Genomic DNA, 10,506 nt, shown 5'->3' with positions numbered 1-10,506 from the left:
AGCTAGCTCAGGAGGAGCTAGCACGAGAGAAGCTAGCTCAGGAGGAGCTGGCACGACCAACGCTAGCTCAGGAGGAGCTAGCCCAGGAGATGCTAGCTCAGGAGGAGCTGGCACGCCCAAAGCTAGCTCAGGAGGAGCTAGCACAAGAGAAGCTAGCTCAGGAGGAGCTGGCACGACCAGCGCTAGCTCAGGAGGAGCTAGCCCAGGAGATGCTAGCTCGGGAGGAGCTGGCACGCCAGAAGCTAGCTCAGGAGGAGCTAGCACAAGAGAAGCTAGCTCAGGAGGAGCTAGCACGAGAGAAGCTAGCTCAGGAGGAGCTGGCACGACCAACGCTAGCTCAGGAGGAGCTAGCCCAGGAGAAGCTGGCACGGGTGCCGGCTGTACAGCAAGCAGTAATTGGCACAGAAAATAAACCTTACTGCTGTGACCAGTGTGGAAGGACCTTCAAGACGAAGGCAGCACTTAAACAACACCACACGGTACACGCAGAAGAGAAACCTTACTGCTGTGACCAGTGTGGGAGGAGCTTCAAGGCGAAGCGTAACCTTACACTACACCACATGGTACACACACGAGAGAAACATTACTGCTGTGGCCAGTGTGGAAAGACCTTCAAGACAAAGACATGTCTTAACCAACACCACATGGTACACACAGAAAACAAACCTTACGGTTGTGACCAGTGTGGGAAGACCTTCAAGACGAGGGCAGAACTTAAAAAACACCACCTGGTACATACAGACCATAAACCTTACGGTTGCACCCAGTGTGGGAGGACCTTCAAGACGAAGGCAGCACTTAAACAACACCACACGGTACACGCAGAAGAGAAACCTTACTGCTGTGACCAGTGTGGGAGGAGCTTCAAGGCGAAGCGTAACCTTACACTACACCACATGGTACACACACGAGAGAAACATTACTGCTGCGGCCAGTGTGGGAAGAGCTTCAAGACAAAGACATGTCTTAAACTACACCACGTGGTACACACAGGAGAGAAACCTTACTGCTGTGGCCAGTGTGGAAAGACCTTCAAGAGGAAGGCAGAACTTAAACAACACCACATGATGCACACACGAGAGAAACCATACTACTGTGACCAGTGTTACATGAGCTTCAGGAACCAGCAAGGGCTTAAGAGACACAGACGGCGAAGGCAGCCATGCACGGTGCCAACCTGCTTAACAGGGGCAGTGAGGGGTTATGTGTCTCGCTCAAGAACACTGCGACACACTATCATGGACGAGTTTGGAAATGGAAAAAACCAAGAGGACAATGTAGTCATTCTTCCTCTTTATGAGGCGCCAGGCTCCACCTCAAAACGAGTATCTCCCTCCACTGACATAGAGGCGTTCAACTAGCTAGACGAGTACCTAAAGGCCAAAAACATCAATTATGAGCACTGTTCCATTTTCTATGGCCCAGAAGAGGAGGATGGCGACATTCAGATGAAGGATCAGAACCCGAGGCCACAGATGACACCTTCAGGTGAAACTGAGTCTGAGCCTGAACAGGATGGGGAGCTAAATACCTCTGAAACTGAACACAGTTCTGATTACTCAACATATTGAGTAATAGCTCAAGAGAAGCTAGCACAAGGAGACGCTAGCTCACCAAAGGGGCTTCAAAGGCCCAAATGATGGAAAGAGAAGCAAGGACCCCCGGTCAAGATCCAGGGGATAAGATGGTGGAGAAACTAATCCCAGAGCAGCGAGCAGAGATGAGGGCAACAAAGGGAGAAATTACCTTCTGGGGCCCTGACACATGACACTCAAGCAAGTGCAAACTGCACTTGACATACCGCTCATCTGTCAAGAGGAATAATATATAGTGTTATTGTCATTTAGGAAGAAACATGACATAGAATACTACATGCATTTTGTATATATTTTAAGTATAATATGTAAAGATGTCCGTCCTTGCTCTAAACCCAGAGTAAAGTAAAGTGAATTTGTAATCTATTTCATTCAGAAGGGATTTCCTGACAGCAACCATTTGGTAGGTTAGCACCCTACCGACCATATCAGCTGCATGAGATGTACACTCACCAGCGCCTATGGGTAACAAATTGAGACTCTGAAAACTCTCATCAAGCTTAGCACCTTGACGCGGGGGGACAGAGCGAGCATCAGGGTCTCTGTATCCGACGGGCCTATCAGATTTGTGGAGACTTGGAAGCCTCAGCATGCAGGACGCTGTGGTGCTTAGGCGGCCAAGTCACTGGTTTATAGGTCTGTCAAAACGGATTGGAGGTTCCGGGGCTTAGAACATGAGTTCAAGTGAGTTGGGCTGTATACTAATTAAATAGGTATCAACAGCCGAAAGAATATTAACTGAAATAACTGCTGTCAGGTGTCTCTGGAGTAGAATTAGTTACAGATTTGAGTCAACCTTACTCAAGATTGGTCTTATCGGCAGAACCTCTCCAACCAAGACTCTTCCTAATGTTCGAGATCTGGAACAATGGTGACGTAGATGGTCTGCAGAGCGCAGCAGACAGCCAAAAGTAAATTGGTAAAAAATCTATCAGGAACAAGAGAGGGTTGATAAGTAACGACTTGAAGTAGCGGTTACTCATGACTAAAAAGTTACGTAATGTTTTCTTACAGTCAAAAACGTAGAAGGTTCTACTTAAAGAAAGAATCACACTTAAAGTATATTTTTGTGATTACGGTAAAAAGGTTTACTCATGACTTGAAGTAACTAAATGCTTACTTAAAGTCAGAACTTAAGTAGAAAAAACTCTACTTTGTGAATAGCAGGCTGAAATAGCCATTGCGAATAGCAGGCTGAAATAGCCATTGCGAATAGCAGGCTGAAATAGCCATTGCGAGCAGGCTGAAATAGCCATTGCGAATAGGAGCGAATAGCAGGCTGAAATAGCCATTGCGAGCAGGCTGAAATAACCATTGCTAACAGGACGAGGCTACTCACATGAACAGACAGGTATATGATAACCTTGGACATGCCGGAAGTAAGAGGATGTTGGTATACCTGAGAACTAACAACATTCTCATACCTAAAGCCAAACAAAGAGCGATAACAGTCCGAAAGGCCTGTGAACAATGTGCGCTGGTAAAGGTGCGCTGGTAAAGGGACAAAACCTGAACCAATAGAGGACTGCTGCTACAATTCTCGGGGACCCGTGGGGGTCGCCCGAGAAGTGACAAATCAACCTACCTCAAACTATGGGAGAGATCCAAGAGGTCAGAGGGGGCGACCCCAAGATGACCAAGATGACCAGGATGACCACGATGACCACTATGACCAAGATGACCAAGATGACCAAGACGACAACAGCCTGGGTACATCGGCCGGGAACAACAGATGCAAGTCTTCCCGCCGGATACCAAGCAACAACGTGACCCCTATCCTGTCGAGCCGTCCAGCCAGGGAACAACAGATGCAAGTCTTCCCGCCGGCTACAAGGGTAACAAGGTACCAAGATGGCAGAGGGGGTGTGGAGAGTCACCGCCACGTGACCCCACAATCGCCATCTCGTCCCCCAGTACAGACGCTATTAAGACAATGGAAAATGACCGCCCAGGATGACAGAGTGGGTGTGAAGTGCCACAGAACAAGTGACATTTTTTGAAATAGACATCCTGATTCGTTCCAATATAGCCCTATATACCTATTTTTCACATGTAATTATATGCTTCATTATTCAATTGATGATGGACAATGATCTCCCAGGATGACAGAGTGGGTGTGAAGTGCCACAGAACAAGTGACACTTTTGGACAATGACATCCTGAGTCGTTCCTATATGACCAGTATAAATCTTTAAACTGAACTCTGGAAAGATAGCTCTATGATGGCTCTACTTATAAAAAATGGAACTGAGCCTTTAATGTCTACACAGAAGGGGCCTGTTCTTCACAGTTTTTCACAGACACCACAGGCAAAAAGGGAGTCAACCTGCGGAATGTGGGCCTCAGCAGAGGAGAGAGAGCAGTAAAATGTTAACCCTTTCAGACGGGAAGGGAATTAAAGGTTGAGGGTTGAAAGCCAGGAGTCCGGAAACTATTGAGGAAATCTTAAAAGAAAAAAACTATATAACAATTAAATGTTTAATGTGTACAGTAAAAGTTTTCATAAATGGCATGCTTATAATTGACTGTCAGTAGAGAATTATACTAAAAGAATGATGTGTAAAACTGTTTGTCTGGAAGGAACCTCTAAGAAATCTTGATAAGAAATCCTATGGAGGGCGGCCTCGTGCATGGTACCATGTCACGTGGTCACCACAGACAAAGCCGTTGTCTGTTTTGAAGGAATAAGGGACTTTCTGTTACTTAAAACCACTAGGTAACTAGCAGTAACGTTAGTACAAAGAAGGAGGAGTTAATACGAATTATGTATTGTATTTTGGTTTGCTAAACAAACATGACAACCCTGTGACATCACTGTGTTTAGACCAATCGGAAATATGGTACAATGTCGATAAAAAGAGACGGTTGCTCATTCAAGAGCCAGACTTTTTGGGGAGAGATGAAGATGCTGCTGCTTGACACGGGGCACAAGCCCAAATGATGAGATGTTCTGTTTTCTGCTTATTTTAAACTGAATTGGAAATTTTCCACTTCAGTCTCTTCTTGTAACTAGCTTTTTCTAATTAAAAATACCTCTTTATAAATATCCTTTGTATCCTTTCTACCAGACGGCCGGGTAAGCATGAAATGTGTTTTGCCTTGTAACTTCACCCTTTGCGTTTTGATTAATGAAGACGGAGTAAAAGGAGAAATATGTCAACCACGCGGTCCAGTAATGTGCCTGATTTATGATGTAAAAAACCTCCTGAGTAAGGCTTTAGCCAGACGGAGTAGAAGGAGACATATGATTATGCATTAAGGCAAAATAGGATAAGTGGCTTTATCCCTAGCTCAGGCCTAAAGAGAGAAATATATATCAAGTAATGCCATATAGTGATAATACGTGTACTGTATAATGGGATTATCAAGTAAAGCCATATAGTGATAATACGTGTATGTTTGTAAGGACTTTTTTGAGAGATTTTGAGGAGATGACTGAAACCTGATATATTGTAAGCTGAAGCTTGTGTACTTATAAAAATGAAACTGAACCTTTAAATGTAATCTTCTACTGTTAAAAAATAAAAACAATCTTCTTTTGGAAACAACATTTGCTTCTATTTTTCCTAAAAAGACGGGTAAGCATGGAGATGTATTTTTGCATTGTAACTTTACCAGTAATAATAATAATAATAATAATAATAATAATAATAATGTGCCTGAATGTGCCTGTAATGTGCCTGATTTATGATGTAAAAAAGAACCTCATGAGTGTGGTTTTCCCCAGACGGAGTAGGAGGAGAAATAGGATTATTGCATTAAGGAGAAAGGTGGGTTCGGCAAGCCTGGTTTTATCAAGTAATGCCATACAGTAAACTCTACGGCGTACCGAGTAGATTAAAGTAGAATAAAGTAAATATACCCCGCAACTCCAATCAATCAACTGTATTACTGGAGGGGACGGGGGGTGCCTGTGTGTGAGCCGAGGTCTGCTGAGTTTAAGCCCTGAACTTTATAGACAAATTGAGTCCTAGACGTCCCACACTTCGCAGGACGCTGCTTGAAGCTGGGATTCGGACCAATGAGTTATGGGATAATCAATCTGACCTCGGTTTATGACCGGTGCTTAACAATACTATATGTATGTATGACTAGTGTAGAGAGAGAGAGGCTAACCTAGATGTATAGAGAGAGAGAGGCTAACCTAGATGTAGAGAGAGGCTAACCTAGATGTAGAGAGAGAGGCTAACCTAGATGTAGAGAGAGAGGCTAACCTAGATGTAGAGAGAGAGAGGCTAACCTAGATGTAGAGAGAGAGACTAACCTAGATGTAGAGAGAGAGGCTAACCTAGATGTAGAGAGAGAGGCTAACCTAGATGTAGAGAGAGAGACTAACCTAGATGTAGAGAGAGAGAGACTAACCTAGATGTAGAGAGAGAGGCTAACCTAGATGTAGAGAGAGAGGCTAACCTAGATGTAGAGAGAGAGAGACTAACCTAGATGTAGAGAGAGGCTAACCTAGATGTAGAGAGAGAGGCTAACCTAGATGTAGAGAGAGAGGCTAACCTAGCATTCTTTATGTGTGATTCTCAAAATAGACTGATTCTTTATGAAAATCTAATCCTTTCACATCTCGTTTTTGCATACAGGGACCTGCTGTGCATTCGTTCAACATCCCTGACCAGCAGGCAGCAGCATGGCTCTTTTTTACACCAGATGCTTAGAAGAGCTACAGAGGATGAAAGTGACGGATGTCCACAGAATTGTAAAAGCGAGCAGTAAAGCATCGAACTCTTTGCTGGACAAGGGTTTTAAACTATATGTGTCAAGCTATATCTTCGATTATGAAGGTGTTGTACATTTTTCCTTTACAATTTGTGTTGACAAAGGACCCCAATGTAAACAAGCCATATTGCTTTCTTGGGTTTAAATCCTCTTAGCCGACCCTGTATTGACATTTACTGTCATGTGCTTTTTGTATACAAACTGCTAATAAAGTATTAAATCAATCAAAAGTCAAACTATCTTGTTATTCATCATGTCATGTTTTATGCCTGACAGTTTCAAATAAAGACAAGCTGACAGGTGAAGTCAGCATCAGAGCCTGTTGCTACAGGTCACTGAAGAAGAATGAAAAGCCCCACAGTTTAAGAGTGGTGAAATGGTGGAAGGGCTGTGTTTGTTCAGGGCTCCAGAGTCAGGGACGTGCACAGGACTTTAGAGGGGCAGGTGCTCAAGGGCTGAAAAGGGCACTACACTTGTGTGCATATATTAACCGAGCGCGCGTAGCGCGCAAGCTCGATTTGTAAGGGCCCTTTTCGGGCAGGGGGCCCCCTTTTTATGCTTTTTGGGGGGTTTTGGTGATCAAATATTGAATATTGAACTATAATAATCAGTGCAGGAGCTCACTTATCCTTGAAAGACACTTTTATCACTGACTTAAAAGGCCCATACATCTCCATAAATGTTCAGGGGGGAGGGAATAAGTGCTTACCCTACAGACCCCAAGAAGTGCTGTGCTGTATATTCTGTATTGTTTAATATAAATGCATTTTTTATTCCAATCCCGATTTGTATTTGAGATTCCCAAATCCCATCGGACTTGACTTCTTTGTGTCCCTCAATGAGAGTAATACCAGCATTCAACTGTATGCGCCACAGCGGTTTCTATCATCATCATCATCACCACCCACGCTATGCATAAAATATATAGGTCCGCGGAGAGGCACGCTGAGGAGGCCGTGCAAACTGCAATGGAATATGGGGCATCTCTCTCTTTACCTAATATTTTGATTCTATCCTGACATTTTTCAGTTGGAAGGGCAGTCTATATGCGTAACGGTAAAAAAATTTAAAATTAAAATTAAATAAAAAATATTTTCTTTTTCAAAAAGGGCACTTTTTTGATGAGGCTCAAAAAGGCAGGTGCTCAGGCACCCCTTGGCCTCTATGTGTGCACGTGCCTGTCCAGAGTACTAAACGTTTTAGTTGGTTGCACTGTGCGCCTAACTTTTTCATGTAATGCATAATTCAGGTGCAGCTATACATACACACACATAGACAGACCTGCTAAATGTAAGGTGCACTGGTGCGACCAATTATAATTTTTAGATGCATTAACATATATATTTTTGGGGTGCATCTGATTCCCAAATGGGTGCCCTCTGGAGCCCTGTGCCTGTGGGTGCTCTCGTCAGTCACGTTATTGACTTGACTAGTATGGGCTGTTCATGGCCTAGGTTTCTGTTTATGGCCCGTTCCAGTCCTGTTGATTGCATGTTCATGTTGTTCTCTGTTCAAAGCCTGTTCATGGCTGTGTTCTCTGTTCATGGTCTACCTGCTTGCTGGTAAGTATCACAGCAGTGTTATCATTAGCATAATGGCAGGCATTGACACTAAGGGCTGCCCACCTGCCCCTTGCAGGTAAATAAAACTTTCTGGCAGGTAGAGTTTGCTTTCCGGTTGCCCGACCGGGCAAGTGCTTGGCAACATACCTTTGTTTATCCTCAATACTCATTTCTGTATTTTTCCAATGTGTATTTTTTTAGCTGCTTTTTAAATTGTGCCACATGTTTACTCAGTTTGATGTATTCGGGTAAGTTATTCCACAACTTCACTCCACACACCGATATGCACATGCTTTTCAGCGTGGTGTTTACCATTGGTTGTTTAAGTGTAAATATGGACTACTGTTTTACAAGTCTTTCAAGGATAAACACTGAAAAGATTTTTAATATTGAACAATACACACCAGTTATTCACAATAATATAGATTAAAACTAAATTATATTCAAGAGAAAATGTGTAAACCAACTAGCATCACTCATCTGTGTTACAGAAGCACACTCTACAAGGCACTTGCTGGACCTCTCTGTGCTCAAGGTGGAAGAGGCTTATAAAAACTTTGCCCCCCTGTCCAGGCCATTAGTCTCTACCATGGGGATGTCTGGGTAAGGGCATAGGTCAAGCCTGATTTACAATGGGGGTTAGGGTTAGATGGTGCAAATTTAACATTTATACATTATACATTTACTCCACAGAAGGCTGAATTGCCCAGGCCTTAACAAGAGGTCCATACTGGTAGTTGCTCAGTAAGCAGGCTACGGTCCACATAGAGTTTATGCTTCCCATCGAGGCCACTGGGATATCAGAGTGGAAGAGTTTATTCAGCTTAATTCTTCCAATTAGTCTTTCAACATGGACTCGAAGGTGCGCAATCTCCTGGGTTTTCTTAATCTGCTCTGCTGGCATCTGGCTCTGCTTTGAGAGGAAGGGTGGGCGATATAGTTTACCCGGGATACAGTCCTGTATCAGAAATCCCTTGTCTGCCATCACAGCCATATCCTCTGTCAGCAGGCGTTGGAGGCCTGACTGCTTAAACAGCTCTTTGTCACTGATCGAGCCAGAATACAGTTCGGAGATGAAGGTGACTGCTCCATGAGGTGCCATCCCAAGCAGGCCCTTCAGGGTGGTATGAGACTTGTAGTTGGAGTACAGTTCACTTTGCAGAGGCAGGCTTTCTGGCTGTTGGCATCTCAGCTCTGTGCAGTCAACAACTACCTACCAAATCAAGTAACATCAAATTAATGTAATGTATGTGATATCAGCCATCAAATTTGTATAGTTTAAATTAGAATTTATATTGTTTAGACTAGAGGTTGTATTTATGTTTGAACAATAGGGGGCACACCACCTCCATTATAGCACCTCCATTATAAAGGTCCTTGCTATCAATAGACTCTTCTATGTAGTGACCAAGCAAAGAAGAGGCCACAGTTGGCAAAAAATAATTATTTTGGTCTAGTGCTTGTGTGTAGCAAGTCAGTTTATGTAACAACGAATACAGTAGTATATGAGTGATTATGTTTACCTGTGTGTCTGCGTATTGGCTCTGCCTGAACTCCCTCGGCAACGCAGCCTTAACTTGCTCCTGAGACATCCAGATGGTCAGTGAGCCAAGTAGAAAGTACAGGTAATGGGTCCATGTCGTGATGATCCGGCTAGCCGTCGATGGATGGATCCCAAAGCGATCTGCCAGGTCAACTTCTGTGGATCCCAAGGCCATGTACATTAGGTACAGGAACATCTCATCCAGCAGAGGAAGAGCATGTCTCTGTAAGAAATTGTACAAAACAGATTAGACAATTATTATGTCAAGCATTGATATTTCCAATAGTCAGAAGAGGGAAAGAAATGTTTTTTTTTGTCAAATCTCTTAACTCTGGATATACCTGTACACCCCTCTGTATTACTGCTGAATGATGTCTTTGAGCATGCAGTACCTCCACAGCTAAAGAGATTGGTTTTATCCGGTATCACAGTGGCTAAAAAGCTGATAGCATCACGATGGTTTCAACCGGAAAAAATTTGCCGTAAGGTCTGGATTCTTACATATCTCGATGTGATTTATCAAGAAATATCAACAGCTAGAATTTTGGGTCTCAATGAATCCAAAATGGCAATGTGGTTAGAAGTGGTGGAGAGAATAAAAGCCAGCATATAATGGTAGTGTCTGGTTAGGAACAAATTATAATGGTTGGATTATCCAATGGGGGGTCCGGGAGAGGGGGGTACGAGCTGGAGCATATGTGTATTTGTATATCCTATTGTGTGTTGTCATGTTTGTTTATGTGTTTGTTTAAAAAATAATAAAAAAATAAAATACAAAAAAAAAAAAATGTTTTTTTCCCCCCAGACATTTACACAGCCATCTCATCTCTTACTGATGTCAAAAATACATGCATGCTATACGTAATCCTGCCATTTCCCTTGACAGAGGTACTGGCATCATAACTGCAGCTGGTCCATCTACATTGCATTATGGCTATTCAATGCTCTCTAAAGCAGTTAGGATGGGAGAAATGCAGAGAACAAATTTCCCCAACACCATGTTGCTGTACTTTTAATTACACCTGATCTTGATTACATACTTTTGTGGTATAGATATGCTACAGTAAAAACATACCTCACT

Source organism: Notolepis coatsorum (genome assembly GCF_963971535.1).
Source record: "Notolepis coatsorum genome assembly, chromosome: 3".
NCBI lineage: Eukaryota > Metazoa > Chordata > Actinopteri > Aulopiformes > Paralepididae > Notolepis > Notolepis coatsorum.
Note: the sequence above shows the minus strand (reverse complement) of the source record.